Source organism: Filicampus tigris, chromosome 7 (assembly GCF_054856515.1).
Source record: "Filicampus tigris isolate MCC_2025a chromosome 7, RoL_Ftig_1.0, whole genome shotgun sequence".
Taxonomy (NCBI): Eukaryota; Metazoa; Chordata; class Actinopteri; order Syngnathiformes; family Syngnathidae; genus Filicampus; species Filicampus tigris.
Genome location: NC_141223.1, coordinates 18306919 through 18322697, shown reverse-complemented (window position 1 = coordinate 18322697; position 15779 = coordinate 18306919). Strand labels below are relative to the sequence as shown.

The 15779-nt window shown below is 38.6% G+C and overlaps 1 long non-coding RNA gene across 2 annotated transcripts; it reads right to left on the bottom strand.

The window, feature by feature from the left end:
- Positions 1 to 8162: 8162 nt before the first annotated feature.
- Positions 8163 to 11924, bottom strand: LOC147144989 (uncharacterized). Of its 2 annotated transcripts, XR_015087490.1 has the most exons (4): positions 11253 to 11924; positions 10284 to 10386; positions 8744 to 8846; positions 8163 to 8658 (listed from the first exon to the last, which is right to left on the bottom strand). It is a non-coding gene; the product is annotated as an uncharacterized LOC147144989 (long non-coding RNA). The 2 variants fall into 2 exon arrangements; XR_015087489.1 differs by having other exon boundaries at positions 8744 to 10386.
- Between the last annotated feature and the right edge of the window lie 3855 nt (positions 11925 to 15779).

Sequence of the window (15779 nt, the reverse complement as noted above, 5' to 3'; positions counted from 1 at the left end):
GAAATGTAATACTGCAGTGGAATAATACAATACTATCTTCTGTATTGCTTGTAAGAGTTTTTTTTGTTTGTAATTTTGTTTACTTTTTTGTCCATGTATTTTTAATATTTTTAAATACATATTTGTATTTCTTTAATGTGTGTATTTCTGTTATCTTTTTGTATTTTAATTTTCAGTTTTTTTGTGCAATATTTTTGTATAATTAGTTTGCATTCATTTCAAGCATTGTTTGTCATATGTTTTATATGGAAGATTTTTTATTATTTTACAAATGTTTATATTTTAATATGTGTATTTATATGTATTTTTATGTTTATAAAATAACATTTTTCATTATTTTCTATATTTTTTGTGTAATATTTTGTATAGTTTAGAATGTTTATGTTTCATCTTTTTGCATTGCTATGTTTTCAAATATATTTTGTATAAGAATGTTTATTATTTTTCTAATGTAATTGTTTTGTATATTATCCAATTGTTTTTCAGCTGATATTTAGTCCAATCATTTAAAATATTTTGAATTTTTTATTATAATACTGGTATTTTATGTTTACATTTTATGAGCTTGTGTATTTTTCTTGGAATGTTTTTGCATTTGTAAAATGTTTCATATTTTGTAGTAGGCCTATCAGCATGTTCATGTAGTATTTTTGTGTAATGTGCTTGAATCTGTTTCTAATATGTATTTTTTCATCGTCTAATATTATGCATTATTCTAAAGTCTTTTAACATGTTTTCTTTTGATGTGGTAGAACAGAATTTTTCACTTAGCAACACATTGTGTTCAAATTGTCCCCGGGGATATATTGACAACTCAAAGCTATCTTTGTGGTTGCTGAATGAACGTCACAGTCAGCGTTCTCAACGACATAATTTTTTTGTCAATGACAGTCACAGGGTGAAAAAAGACCCGCATTGGAACACAATGTCCTGACAGGAAATTAAAGCCTTACACAGCTCTGTCTTTTCCTTTTAATCTATTCATTCCGGCTCCCTTTGCGGCCTTAAAAAAGAAAAAAAAAACAACAATTTGGGAATATACGAAAAAGACAAGCATCCCAGTGTGAACATGTGAAGTGAACACTGCGCGTACAGTTACACGCATAAAAGTATGCAGTAAACATACTTATTGTTATGACTAAACATGCCCTCATTCACAATGCGGCCTGTGTGCTGACAGATTTGTGTGTCACCTCATGGTCACGCCTCCCTTCCCAGCATGTGACAACAAACACATTGCATTAACAACAAGGCTGTGTGATGCTACATTTCCAAATACGCCCATCATTTGCCAAAACATAAAATTATCCATGTTTTTGATACCAGGCCAACGATCGAGGTAAACTGGTAAAACAAAACAGCTGTCTAGGATACGCAGTCTGATGACAGTGTCATTATGTTAAATGGAGTGTTTCTCATCAGACAATGTTCATTCACTGAAGAAATGTGTTTTGTTTTTGTTAAAACAAAATAGTTTATGTTAAAGGAGTTCTTCACTGGATTTTTGCGGTTTCATGATAAAAGATCATGTAAATAAACAAAAAAGTAGTCAACTAGAAAGTCGTCAACTCGCAGGCAGTTTAAGTACCAGTTTTGAATTATGAGCATTGACTAAACCCCTAAAGCCAGCACCACATGTACACAGACAATACGATAATGCTAACAGATATATACTTTATCCTCTGCAAAGAATGGTTACTATTACTGCTGTGCTGAGAGGCTAAGAGAGGAGCTGAGTCTCCAGTACAGTATATATATCATTATGTCTATGTTAAACTTCCCCAGTTTGCTAAGGTGTGCACATCAGAAGGAGCAGCAAAATGCTCATTGAATTGAAGCAAAACAAGTGCCAATTTTTCCTTTTTCCATTTTCAATTTTATTATATAATTACTGCTTGCCTTTATAGAGCACAGTAGCATAGAGTGCTATTTTTCTTATTCATTTCACAAAATGTTTAGTACAGGGATGTCCAAACATTTTGCAAAGAGGGACAGATTTTGTGAGGTGAAAATGTGTGGGGGCCGACTATACAGCTTCCAGTTGCCTCATTTTTTTATGGGGTTTGTTACATTCACCTTGTCATAGTTTGCACGTTTCATCTGGCAGTGACTCTTCATATTGAATTTCTCAAAAACAGCTACGGTCCCTTAGCAAACTAGGTAGACACAGTTATCATTTCAGTGAAAAAAATATTGTCCTGGAAGCAATGGCCCTCTCTGTCAACTTTCCTTTTCTTCACTTCAGTCTCCATATTAGAAATGGGCTGGAAAGCGCCACACAGAGGTCATGCAGCGAGGTGAACACTCTGACACCTAACATGACTTTGAGAGTCGTGTGTTCAGAGGCAGAGCACGCTCAGGGTGAATTTCCGAAAGCGTCCCAGAGCGCGGCCACAGACTGCTGCCATCTACTGGTGAAATATAAAATAGCTTATTTCTATATATGTATTTTCTACTGTGGTCAGCAGTACTGACGGGCAGAGCTCGGCCTTGGTCTATGCTTGATAGTCCGTCTATGAGTTCAGACCCGCTTAGTCAATCCGAGTCAGCCAAACGGCGTCGAGAACGGACTTTACAGGTACCACATCACACGCAGGTGCCCCACTCCTGACACACAGCCAAGCAAAGAAAAAAGAAAAAACGTTTTGTATACCTTTTGGTCCCATAGATGCAATGACATGTGCCCCATTTTGTTTTTATTTCACCAATCACCACACTGTGCGTGTGTTTGTCTGTTGTTTTTATTTATTTATTTTTTCTTTATTTGGCGGCGTCTGCTTGTGCGGCGCCTGGGTGTGACGTGAAAAATGTTCTCGACGCCGATTGGCTGTTGCCAACGAGGGATGAACTGGGACCATGTGGGTCAGCCGGAAATACCACCCAGAAGTTATATAGACCGATAGAAGATGCCCAGCTCAGCTTATTAATTTTATGCCAATTTCATGCGGGCCGGTAGAAATTTGAATATATATATATATATATATATATATATATATATATATATATATATATATATATATATATATATATATATATATATACATATATTATACTGTATTTCAAGTTTTGCACTGGTTTCTGGTAAATAGACCATCTTTATGTATGATTGCCTACAAAATTATATGATTCAAGAATCTGTGGCTGAAAGTGTCACATAAAATTTCTTCAAAACAAAACTGTTGCCTGTTTTATTTTTGAATTTTACCTTTGCCAGTGGCTTTGTTCGCATTGCACGGCTACTAGTTAGCGCACAGTCACAACTCACAACAGTAGAACATTATCGTGTAGTCCCTATCGTCATTGTTATCTTTAGCAAGTGATCACGCTTTGTCAGGAAAGTTCATAGACGGGCAAAGTGACATCACGGAAATGTAATTTTGGAGCAAACAGAGGCGGTAGCCCCCAGGTGGCTTTCATGATTATGAGATTATTAGCAGGGAAATGAAAGAGCTTTGTACAAATTTCCATTGTGTGTGTGCGCGTGTGCGTGCGTGTGCATGTTTGTGTGCCTGTGTGTGTAAGGTAAAGGAAGTTAGGTCATCAGGGTTGCCTGTCCTGACCAGTAACTCAAGGAGCTTGCCTACAGGCAAACAGCCTCGTACCACTTCCATTCACTCAATCGCCCAAACATCCAGACATCTAGTGAGCTGATTCCTTCTAAGATGTTCATTTCATTAAGTCATTCTCAACAATTAAAGTGTGAGCTTTTCATGGATGTTTGGTCTAGGCCTGTTATTTTCAGCAAGAGTATCTCCAGATTATGGCTAGACGATATGACTGAAAAGTATATCACAATATAAGTATTTCATATTGGTGATGAGTTATTTTCTTTTTTTTTTTTCCTTTTTTTTTTTACTATTGAAAATAAGGACCCGGAGGGGAAAAAAGGCTGAATTTAGGTTATTTTAACCTTTAATAAGAGGTACACGCAAGTACTGTATGAAAGAGTGAAATAAACTGGTCATTATAAAGATTAAATAAACTCATTTTTAAACATAAAGTGCTTAGTAGGACTGGGCGATATGGCAGAAAAATTATATTCGACAATATAAGTATTTCATATCAGTCAATATTGATAACTATAGATTTTTTTTAACCTATTTAAAAAAATAACAATTAACAGTTTTTGTGTACATCGTTATGTATGTAGTGTAATGTGCAGTTTCTCCTAAGCCAGTGCATTGTAAATGCTTATTTGCATTAAATGCTACCCCAAAGCAATGTTGCACTAACATTAGCCTTCATTCAATGTTCATACAATTTAAGTGCAGTGAACTAATACTCTCTTGGAGTGCAGGCATTAAAATTGACCATCTGTCTTAGGACTACTTTATCTTTTTAGCGAACTCATTTTTGCCATATCCATTCATATTTGTCTGATTTTAACTTCAGTGCAATGCCAAGACTCGGACATGGCTAACACTGGCGCTAGCATGTCAAAGACAGGGAACTCCTTTACTTGTACACCACGTCTCTATCTGGAGTTGTTTAATTGGGTTTGTATGCATAATATCATTTCATTGTAAGAGTTGTACTGAGTTGACTGGTTATTTATTTGATCAAAGTTATGCCACTTGCTCGCTCCTTGTCAGTTTGCCACATATAGGAATGAATGCACAAAAGACATAATGTCCAAAGTTTGGGATCATTTCACACCTGAATAAGGAAGATTAATAAGTGTAATGTGTCTATTGCAAAATACAACTGGCTTAAGATATATAACTGGACATCTATATCTATCCGAAGAATCCATGACTCCCACGTTCCCTGCATGTATCCTCTCTCACTGGGGTTACTACCGTAGTAGCACTCCATCAGTACCTTGTTTTCCACCCTGCTCCATGAATGCCTTGCTCTCGTTCCAGTAGCCCAGGGGTCGGAAACCTTTTACACTCAAAGAGCCATTTTGACCCGATTTCCACGGACAAGAAAACACTGAGAGCAGCAAACACTTTTTGACATGCAAATATAAGGGTAAAGGGGGTACTGACACTTATTCTGTTCAAGCAGTGAAGCATTGACAGTGCAGAATTAAAAACAAATGGTAACCATACATGTGTTGATCAAAACTAGCGAGGTGTTTCAGTCACGGCATCAGGAGGACGACGCTTTTGCTGCCATCAAATCAAGACCGTATTTACACAACGAAGCCTAGCGGGCCTCACATTGAAAGCATTCCATGTGAGCCACCTTACGAGCTGATGTTGCCACATGTCGTCCATATGTAGTGTTTAACGCTAAGGTTGAACAAAAGGCTCTGTCATTCACACCTGCCTTGCAATAAGAACCACCACTGGTTGAGGTAGCGAAATTAGAAGTTCAGAGACTTGTATAAAAGAAAGACTCTCTGTAAGAAAAAACTATTACCGTAAGCTCATGTACTTAAGTATAAGTAAAAAAGAGTAAGAGTAAGCAGTCATTAGAAAATGAAGTGGCCGAAACAAAAATGTTTTTTCATAAGAAAATGATAAAATAATCATTATTATTTAGAAAACCATAGAGCAACAACTTCATTAAATAGAATTAAAAAGAGTTAAATAGTTTTTGTCACACTTTGCCTTTCAATGCATATATTGTGCTGCTCATTCTGGTGTGCACACCTTGGCCCCCCAGCGGTAGCATAAGTCAGAAATACAGACATACTGCTCTAGAGAGTCACCTCCTCGCTCGCATTCTCAGTATGGCAGTAATCTTGATTGTTATACGCAGAGGATGAAGAATATATGCTTGAAAGTATTATTATCTGTCTAAATGTGTTGCTGCACCATTTGTTTTCAGATATCCATTGTTTAAACTAGCTTAATAACACTGCCACACATATGCTAATTGTTAGCCTATGGGCCTATAGGCGTTTCCCATGGTAGCATTAAGCTAGTCCAGGTTGTTTGTTTTTACAAATACAGAACATGCAATTCTCTTTGGTTTATGTTTAGTTTGACAGTAAATGTGAACTTGGAGTGTCATTGAAAAGCTTGAAGCCTCTTTTTTGGAAGAATATTTGCCTGTTATATCGGCTAAACCGCTGCTTGTTATGAATTAAGTCGAGTCACCTGTGATCATACTCTAGAAACTTGAGTTTTCGCTTGCAAGCCAAAGCAAAGAAATCAAGTTGATCGACGTCTAGAAAAACCCATAAGAATTTGTACTTGGTTATACTTCCCACCATTGGCGACCGTCAGCACTTGTCTCGCACTGAGGCCCAGTAAAGCATGTTTTTGCCTCGAGGGAGTCAAGGGGGATGAGGGTGGTGTGTTGTGGTGGGGTTTCCTGCGGAGGCATTGTCGTAGCCTGGGTTTCACTTTTGTCATTATGAGCAGCCTAATCAGAATTTAATATTGAGAAACCGAGTGAATTCATGAGAAATTCCTGGCCATGGATGAACATATTGTTTCGTACTGGGAACCCTCTAATGGTGTATGATAATGGTGTACTGGATAAAAAACAGGTGGATTTTGCTGCTTAATTCATATCAAAATGTAATATTAATCAGAATGCCGTGTTTAGAGGCACAAAGAACCTTATTATTGTAAAGATTTGTTTTGACTTGACTTCCACTAAGTTTAGTTACTGTTTACTGTTACTGTTTATTTTTCTGACATTTTTCAAACCAGGTATCGGTACTTTCGACTCCTTGTCGTCATTTTAGGACGTTGAAAAAAGAAATGCGCCTATTTTCAGATAAGAAAGTACAGATATTTGTTATCAAACATAGGGATTAAAAGTAAAAAGTCATAAGAAAAATAAATTCTGAAGTATAGATGCTTACATATGTAGGCTATAGTAACAAAGTATTTTTATTTACTTGCCACTAATGCTTCGTCAGACCACCTATGTAGTCCAATATGTATCAAAAAGTGGATATCAATACTAATAAATATTTCAACACAAACGGTGCAGCCAATCATGTAGACAGTCAGTGGGTGCAATACTCACAGGAATACTTTTATACTCTGCATTGGTTCACTGAGTCACTTACAGTAGTTGTGAAAGTCTTCTTCATTTTTGCCCCCAAGGGCCAAGAAGTGTGTACCTGAAGGAGGTGCAATAAATTAATCATGATACACAAACTGATTAATTAATTATATTCTATTTAATTCTTACATCGTTGCTGTCCTGTGAAAAACACTTGTGTCCAATTTTGGAATTTTTTTAATTTTCACGTTAATGCGATGTCTGTAACGCGGAGACACCAAATCACGTAAAAATAAGAAAATTGAAAAAAAATGGACATACTGTGTTTTTCACAGGAGAGCGACGATGACGATATGTTTTATAAAGTCAATATTAGAAAGTGTTAGAATTTTCCTTGTTAAAATACATTACCAAATAATTGTTGGGTTTTTGTTGCCCCCTGCTGTCCAACCAAATCACAAATAAAACTGCCTTTTAAGATACTACAGACTACTCGAATGGAATCCAAACAAAATTGTGATTTGTTTCCTTCACACATGAACACTCTTTGAACCCTTAGATATGATAACAATTACAATGGCAGTGAAATCATAGCAGGATTGAGTGGCTTATAACATGTTCGGGCTTGTTTGCGCCCAGACAAAAGTTGTGAGGCAGTGTCGCTATGGTAACAAAAGCAGGGTTTGACTAAATTGCTACTTTCCCAGGTGAGCCCAAAAAAAAGCCTCCTGACCTCCTCACAACTTGTCACTTCCCACAAAGGATAATCCGGTCTCTCCATTGTGTCCCGCTCACACAGCGTTCAGGCCCCCGCAGGCGAGACGCTGGGAACGTCATGTAAGCTAGGATTGTAAAGAGCTACTGTTGAGCCAGGCTAACTTTATTAACCACTGGCTCCTTTGAGGTCGACGAGTCAGCCTTGACTAGGGTCCTTATGAAATTATCTTGGCTTGGAAAAAGTTTTCCTTTGGTGTGCTTTCAGAGGGAGCGTGAAAGGGTCAGCAAATACAAGAGGCGCACACTCCAGCCATAAACACACACTGTTGTTTACACGTGCTCTCTCATTGGACACAAGTGAGAGGACGCAAGGGCAAGGCTGGACTCATGCCAATTTAAGCACTGTAACAAGTCACCACCACAATAACATGTGTTGATGGAACCGAAAAGAATGGATCCATACAAGTTTTGTGCTCTAGGGCCACATTTAATATTTCAAATCCGACAGAAGGAACTGGTAAAAAAAAAAGGGGTAAAATATGCATATAAAATTTTATTGTAATCATAAATAATAATTTATTCACATTTTGAACATGATGATATGATTTATAATTGAGATCAGTCAAACCACTTTAAAATGGCTGACACAAAGGACAATTCTTCTTTGAAAATGGCTGGCAGTTGAATGAGTTACGGTTATAATATTTCTTGAACTTTTATGTGTAAGACATTTTAAGTGAATTATTAATATGAGAATAGGATTTTCCCTATATTCATGTCTTAAGGTTCAAACTATGCATACGAGTTCAATGGCTTTCCATGATATTAAAATGTACTTTTTAGATATAAAACATCTGTCTCGTTTTTGCTGAACACTTAGGCCAACAATAAGATGCAGTATTTGGAGGGTGTTTTTAGGCAATTCATGGTGTAGAAGGCTCGTGAACCCCTGCAATAGGTCCTCCCATGATGATGTAGTTTAACAGCAAAACATTCCACTGTAAGAGGTGTGAGGGTAAGAACAGGAGTCTGTTGGGGGGATTTTAAAAAGGATGAGAACAGAATTAGAGGAGCAGGACAGGGGGAGGGAGGCAGGACAGTGACTCACACTCACCTGCGTGATGAAGTTGAACGCAGGTGTTGCACACCGGGGCCTTGAGGTGTCACCTTTAGCCTCAAATTCACCCAACTGAATGGGGGTTCAACAACTCTCTCACCTCTCACACACACACACACACACACACACACACCCACCCCCACACGCACACACACACACACACACATTTAAAGAGGTGGAATTATTGTACTTGCAGGCTCAGAGGTAAATGGACTGATGTTAGACAAATATACTAATAATAAGTAAAGAGTATTGGAAGAACAAATGCAAATAACATTATGCTATCTATATATGTACATACATACATATATATACATACAGAACATATAGAAATTAATATAATTGAAATCAAATATATTAGACGAAGTGTACATACCAATATATTTTAGGAAGAAAATACAAACAAAATACAAAACAATGCAACATATTAGACACAAATGTCAGATAATAAAGATAAGGAACAAAATGGAAAACATGAAAAACTCAGAAATGTCAATGTCATATAATTTTTTTGTCAGACAAAAATATTAAAATATTGAACCAACAAAAGCAAATATAAAACAAAAACAAAACAAATTTGATGAAAAAATAGTGACAAAATACAAAAATATTACACAAAGTATTGGACTAAAGTTCAGAAAACATTAGAAATTAATACAAATGTTTTACAAAAAAACTAAAATATTAGATGAAACATGCATGCATTTATGAGACAAAATAAAAAATAATTAAAGATAATAAGAAATAGTAGACACAATTATTAGATAAAGATTATTAGGAAAAAATGCAAAATGTTACTCATAAATATGACGTCAAAATATTACTTAGAAATACACAGATTTTAGAAAGATAATACAAAAAAGAATAGAAAATAACACAATATATTATCCAAATATTAAATTTAAAAAATGTTAGTGACAAATGCAAGGTATTACACAAAAATGACAAAAAAAGGACAGAAATTGTTGGAAAATAATACTAAATTAATCATTAATAAAAAAGAATACATTAATACACACTATTTGACAAAAATATTAAAGTATAAATATATAAATATTACAGTATAGAATTGCATGATCTATAAATGTCTTGTACATCAAACTGTACATATGAGGTTATTGAGACATGATGAAGTGTGCTCACTGAGGAGTCTGCAATGAATGATTGTAATTGCTCGAGACAAGGAGGATGTGACGGTTGATTTGCGGGTGTCTGGTGTGGAGGTCAATGATGTCATTCATCAGTCCTGACATCATCCTCCAGGGCCGACTCTCGTATCTCACTGACAGGTCGTAGTGCACGGCTGGGTGAAGACATGACGCAACTTGCAAAGGCCTTGGAGGGAAGCTCCCGTTTGGATTTTGAAATGACGTGTTCCAACCACAATAGTCAAATTTATCATTTTGGCATTCCTTATAGTGGACATGCTTTGAGTTACTTTTCGTTTCAAGATTTTACTTACTGATTTTCTTTTTATTCAGAGGTGTTACTACATTTTGCTGGTCCATCATTCGTCTGTAGGCGGACGAAAACGTACCTCCGTCCTTGCTTAGGCCGTCCTTTTTAGAAGAGTTTTCATCTCCCGTCCGACTGTCCACAAAATGGGCGTCCGTTCCGTCCCTGGGACAGAATGCCCAGCTCTGCAAATGTATTGTCATTGACACGTATATGCTTATTTAAACATATAAATGCAGACATTGATGTCATTATTTTTTAAAAAATGTCGTTCTTAAAATCTGAATTGGCTAGTTCTGTGTCTAAAAAGCATAGAGGCTTTTCAGCTGCATAACTGGCCATGAAAATGATCATAACCTGCTCAATACTGTATTACAGTAGATGTCACACTAATGGCTCTGTAAACTTCTGTGATCATTTTCTACTACGTTGACGTTTATCCATCCATCCATTACCTATACTGCTTATCCGCACAAGGGTCGCGGGGCGTGCTGGAGCCTATCCCAGCTGTCTTCGGGCAGTAGGCGGGGGTCACCCTGAATTGGTTGCCAGCCAATCGCAGGGCACCCAGAGACAAACAAACAACCGGACTCACAATCACACCTAGGGGCAATTTAGAGTGTCCAATCAACCTACCACGCATGTTTTTGGAATGTGGGAGGAAACCGGAGTTCCTGGAGAAAACCCACGCAGGCACGGGGAGAACATGCAAACCCCACACAGGGAGGCCGAACTCACGACCTCTGAACTGTGAGGCGGACGTGCTAACCAGTCGACCACCGTGCCGCCTATAATAATAATAATAATAATAAATCTTTATTTGACAGGGACAATGCAGTCAAACATAGACAGAAACTTGCAGCTGATGTGATGCATGTAGAGGTTATAGCTAATGCTAGTTCTCAACTCCGGTCCCCAGTTGGGCTCTTCCACAACATTGCAGTACAGTATAGGACATAAATTATACATCAATTAACAAAACAGACAACTCAATAACCAATAATCTGTTATATTACTGTGATTAAAAAGGACAACATTGAAATTTACACACCTCCCCCCTGTTGCCATGGTGACTTGTTGAATCGGGGCTCCATTAATGCTGTCTCTTCATAGTTGTGGTGCACACGCTTTTCTCAAATCAGCTGTTCTGGAACCGGAAACTCAGTTTCCTATCTCAGAGTAGATCAACTCAGACTTCAGAATTACACTCAGTTTGTTTAACCTGCTTTGTGAAACGGACCCCTGATGTCTTAAGGCCTAGAATAGAGAGACCAAAACGACGTTGGCCAACAGTGACAGACGCTTAACTCCTGTGGCGTCCGGCTGGCTGTCGGCACGTCACGCTGGGAAAACACACCGCAATGACAGACAGCGACGCTGACCATTAAAGTACTTTCTGCGCACGCATAAGATGTAATACCATTCCATACCATCGACGGCGGTAGTCACTATTTCTCATTGTTAGAAAAATCCAACCAGAAAGCTGGCCGGGGGCGGATTATAAAAACGTAAACAATGCATTCAGCTATATTCTTCACTAACGATGAACTCCGACACGAAGTAAACCATCACGCTCTTGACACGGTATTGTGAAATTTGTCAACTTTCGCTCTTGTACTTGTAAGAAGATTAATGCAGCGAAGGCGTGCTCACTGTTTATCCGCATTTGTCACTTCCCGTTGGTGCTCCGAGCGCTGATTTGCTAGCTAACAGCCAATCAGAGTGACCAAATCTAATGACTGGCGACGCCGATTCAACATGCGTAAACGCCCCCCAGACGCTTACTGACGAGTTACGACACTACGACGGTTGCCGCTATACATCAATCAGACGGCGCATTCAGACGCCACGACGCTTCACGACCTCCGACGTCGGTTTGGTCTATCTTGGCCTTTAGTTTATAAAGTCGAGTTACTCAGTGACACATTGTGAGTACGTCAAACTTTCTTCGAGTGAGGATGCAAGCTTTCTTCCAGTCAGAATTCCTCCAGTCCTGCTCTCTGTAGTTACTTTGTATTTTCATTGATAAACACTTTTACTTTTCAACTCCCGTGTCACATCTGGTATTGGGTCCAAATCCCGCCCCTCACTTGACAAAGGATTTCTGGATTATCTTCCAGAGGATCAATGCTGAGGGTTTGTGAAAGGTGAGAGAGGAAGGGAATGAACAGAGAGATTTGGGGGAATGCATTTGTGCCTGTAATGGTACATGAGCCTGCTCTGACTTTGGGAAAGTGAGAGATAAACTCAGAGATGGGAGTGTCTTGCAAAAGAACAAAAAGTGTAATGCTTTTGTTTCGCAAAATACAAATGTAGCATTGATACATTTGAATTTCTGTATGTGCAATGTAGAGGAATGTTGTCAACAAGTGTTTGTGCATGTGCAGTCTGGCATGTGTCCTTAAAGGCTTGATTTGATGTTCCTCATCTTTTCATTTAAGTGTGAGTTGAAAGATGGACTGTCAGTCACAGTGATGAAACAGTCACCCATGTGAGGACATCTGAATATGTTATTTGCCATGACTGGGCGGGGGCTTAAGAGAACAAACAACAAAAGACGCAGGGAGGGAGTGGATGCGGCACCGCTTTACCCTGCAGACCTGCAATGTGAGCTTCTCAACGTTAACTACCTACTATCAATTCCAATCATTGTGAGTGACATCATGGAGAGATTCCTCTACAAGTTCCATCCGGCAGCTCGGGAAACACAGAGCATCTTCAGTGTAAATATGTGTCTTAACAGGAGATGCAAATATGTAATTGACTCTTTCAGATCAAACGAGAAAAGAGATGGGTGCAGTGTTGTGGTCACCATATTGGAAATACAATTGAATCTTTGCTTGACATTTCACATTGTTTATGAAACTTTTTCAATAGTTTTTTTTTTGTATTTACTCTACAATTGTGAGGCTTTTATCTTTGTGTATTTCTTGTTATTAAACAGTATTACCAGTATGTAACACTATCTCATGTTAAAGTGGAGTTTAAAACAAAGTAAAAAGGACTATTTTGGAGAAAAGCAGTGAGTGATATGACAAAGAACTCGGGCAGACCAAGCGGAATAACTTAACATTGGACCCTAGCCATCAACTTGAGCCCAACCGTTAATAGCAATTTGCCATGAATAATTGACGCTCCCCTAACAGTAATTATTGTAGTATGAATTCAGCTGAGGTGACTTAGCGTGGGGATGTTTTAGCCACGAACACCGTCCTCTTTTAACAATGACAAAATGTACTAACTTTTCACATTTGGTTCAGACAGATTCCAGGTAACCGCTCTTCTCCATTAGAAGTGAGTCATTCCATGTACCCTGTGAAAATGAGTCATTGTTTGTAGTAAACATTGTTTAGGTTGGCTGGCATCACAGGGGGGGTTTCCCCCCTCTAATCACTGTGAACACGTTTGTTGCTGGTTAGCTTGAATGTCCTCCTCCCATTCATTGCAATTGCCCCTCTCACGTGCCTATCCAAAGGACACAGGAATCCGTCCATCTGAACTGGTCGCGTTCAAACGTCCAAGGTCGACTACAACACATGTTCACAGAAGCACATGTTTGGCCTGCAGCTCAGACATCCATCATGATGATGAAACCTGCACTGGTGCAAGAGGACAAGAAAAAAAGAGTAGAGACAAAGAGCGATGAAACACCCACAAAAGTAAGGAAAGAACTAGCAGAAGCACTGTCCTTTTTTTTCCAGCCAGCTGCACACCTTTGAGCCCACCCTTTCTTGTATAGCCCACCTTAGGAAAACATCCTTGCCCCACACGACGCTCAGTCCTGTTTCCTCCCCAGCTTTAATCTCAGTGAAAAGAGCTTTTAACGCTGAAAGGACCTGCCAAAGTGCAACAAAAGCTGGGAGGAACTTGGAGGGATATTAGCAGAGTGGAAGGCTCTGTAATTTATCACCTGTTGCCTTTGAGCTGCCTTACGTATACCTCTCGCTCCTCGGCTTTGTGCAAATGTCCCTTCATTAGTGGCAAAGAACAAGCGATAACATGCATTAAAGGGGTAGGCGTCAAGTGCGTTTACACTTACCCCAAAAGTATGAATTATTATTTTTCTCCCCAAAAGTTGGAAAACCCCCAGCAATTATGTTATTATTCGTCACACAACTGTGAAAACTATACAAGGAAGATCAAATGAAAAATCAAATTGTTGAATTCATTTGCAGTGACAATGGAATCAAGTTAATTTATCACGTTGTCTTTGCGTGCCATCTTGTGGCTCTTTCTTGTAATTGCAGACACACTGTTGTTAACTAAAATAGTAAGAAGAAGAAGAAAAAGAAGAAGAAGCTATAGTAGACTGAATTTATAAATTGTAAATAATAATAATAATAATAATAAGAAGAATCTATTTTACAATTATATAGATGAATATCTCAAGCAATGCCTTCAGGGTCTGTTAAGGAATTTATAATGTAATCTATGCATTGCAATCTAATCTACCCTTCCTTCCTTCTTTTGTGGGGTCTATTGGCAGTTGGCAAACTAGCCTTAAGAGGGAAGTCAACCCAAAAATGTTTTTACAAGAACATGATCTATGCGCCTCCACTTGTCAAAACACAGCATTCTGATTAATATTGCATTTGTGGAATATGAGTTAAGCAGTAAATTTCACCCGTTTTTGTCCATGTCAGGGGACGGCCATTTTGCCACCTGCTGTCAACTGAAAATGACATCACAGTTGCTCAGGACTCGGGCAATGACCAATAACATCTCACCTGTTCTCTGAAGCTGAGTCATGATTGGTCATTTTTGTTACGGAGAACTCGGTAAATAGTTAGAAATATAGCCACACCGTCCTCCCTCTTCCCATGTCTTGGTGGGAGTCACGGGAGGAACCGGGCAATAATTGCATCATCTTCCACACCACTTACCCTGCACAGGGTCGCAGGGAGGTGCTGAAGCCTATTCCAGCTGCCTATGGGCGTGAGGCGAACTACACCCTGAACTGGTCGCCAGCCAGTCGCAGGGCACACACAGACACAGTCACTGAGTGGGAACCGATCCCACACTGCCGGCACACAACTCAGGCCAGTGTACCTCTACAGTTCTACACACCATCAGTGACGCCTCGGGCAATATTTGTCCATTCAAAATCATTGCACATACATTACTAATATGATTTCCCAAAACGACGATCAATCTGCACCAAAATGTATGGGGACATCTCTACCTATGTCCACTTCAACCTCTGAGAAGATGACAAGGATTAGACTCTCCATAGCTGATTTATTTAAAAAAAAATAGCATTTTACATGCAATAATTCTCCTTTACCAGATTTGATAATGCCCAAGATATGAACACAATGCGTTCCGAGAGGCTTTTTGTAAAATGACTTGTTCATAGGTCATAATATATTACATTTAAATCTATAAGGATTACTGGGTTATCTTAATTTACTTTTTTTTTTCCAAGTCCGCTTCCAGGGTCTATGCTCGAAATCTGGTGCTCCCGGGTTTTTCAAAGTCCGTCCATCCAGCCATCCATTTTCTACACCACATATCCTCACTAGGATCGTGCACAAGTTTTTGACATTTGAAATTTTGTCAAACCAACCTCTGGGGTTTG